General features: G+C 54.6%; 1 protein-coding gene across 1 annotated transcript in view; it reads left to right on the top strand.

The window, feature by feature from the left end:
- The window catches only part of fhod1 (formin homology 2 domain containing 1), a 35,330-nt gene that overhangs the window by 7,383 nt on the left and 26,666 nt on the right, over window positions 1-1,281 (top strand). The window lies entirely within an intron of this gene.

Raw genomic sequence — 1,281 nt, 5'->3', positions numbered from 1 at the left:
GGGGGGGGTCCCTGCGGCTGCAGGCCGCTCTCGATCAGTCCCATCTCAGGAGGTTGAACGTTTGGAGGCTCCTGCAGGTCTGAGTCAGCAGCGGCGGCGTGCATGAGAGCACGTGCACGCCCGTTTCCACCAGTCAGCGTTGGGACAGGATCAGCGGGGAAAGTTGTGGCTTGCCCTGGGGGGAGGGGGGTGTGATCAGAGCCAGGCAGGCCGCTCCTGCGTGTGTCTGCATGACGGCGTTGTTGTGTTACCGACTTGTTTAAACAATGGCGAGGGGGGGGGCATAAACCTGATAGGGGGGACACCCCGCACCAATTCTTTCATTCAAAAACGTCTGCAGAGCTTCACCTCCAGGCCAGAGATTAGATCTGAGCGGCCCGGTTGACCTGCGTCAGACACACCTGGGACGTTGTCCCTGCAGTCACCTGGGCGTGTCCTGCCCCCCCCAGCAGTCGGAGGGCGTTTCTGACTTCCTGCTGAAGCTGAATGACGTTCTGTGAAGCAGCAGCTGGAGTTTCCACCTCATGAAACCTTTTTATTTTTAGCTGCAGTTCTCGGTGAAGCTGCAGTTTCCTGCAGAAGCTCCACGTCTCTGAACTCCTGGAAAATTGGAACGTTTCCTCTGTAATTCAGCGGGACAGAAAGACCCGGTGGTTTCTGCTTGTGGTTCTGAGTCAGAGGATCAGCTGTTCGGCTCCGGGAGGTTCTGGCAGTCTGCTCTGGAACTGCAGCGACCTCGTCGCCAGTTTTAGCGCCGGCTCCCCTGGGAAAGACAGAAAATTCCCAGAGTTCCTACTGCTGCCCCTCCCCCGTCAGAGGTCTTTGTCCGAGCAGAACGTTTCTGTTTCTGCAGCGTTTCATAAAGACGTGGTCCGAGTTTCAGCTCGTCTCCACGATTCTCCTCCTCCTCCTGCAGGAGCCGATGTCAAGTCACACCTTCGTTCCAAATAGTTCCTTCCAAAACGCCATGTGACTTGTTCTCTGCTGACACGAGTGTGGAGAAAGTTCTGATGATTCATGACTGTAAAGGTTATTGACTGTATAAGCAGGAACTGGAGCGATCGACCCCTCCCCCCTCGTGTTCCAAACAGGAAGTACCCGCTGGTTGCAAGAAGGAATTTTTTCTTTATCGGCAGTTATTCAAGTTATAAACCGACCAATCCGATGCTTCAGTAAAAGCACGTGTTCCTTGGCCCCGCCTCCAACGTTTGATTGACAGATTCCCCTGAGCTGCTTTCAGCCGCTTCGAACAAGTTCAGTCAAAAACGTGACTCAGGTCAA

Source organism: Oryzias melastigma, linkage group LG3 (assembly GCF_002922805.2).
Source record: "Oryzias melastigma strain HK-1 linkage group LG3, ASM292280v2, whole genome shotgun sequence".
Classification (NCBI taxonomy): Eukaryota; Metazoa; Chordata; class Actinopteri; order Beloniformes; family Adrianichthyidae; genus Oryzias; species Oryzias melastigma.
This window is presented reverse-complemented; position numbering and strand designations above follow the sequence as displayed.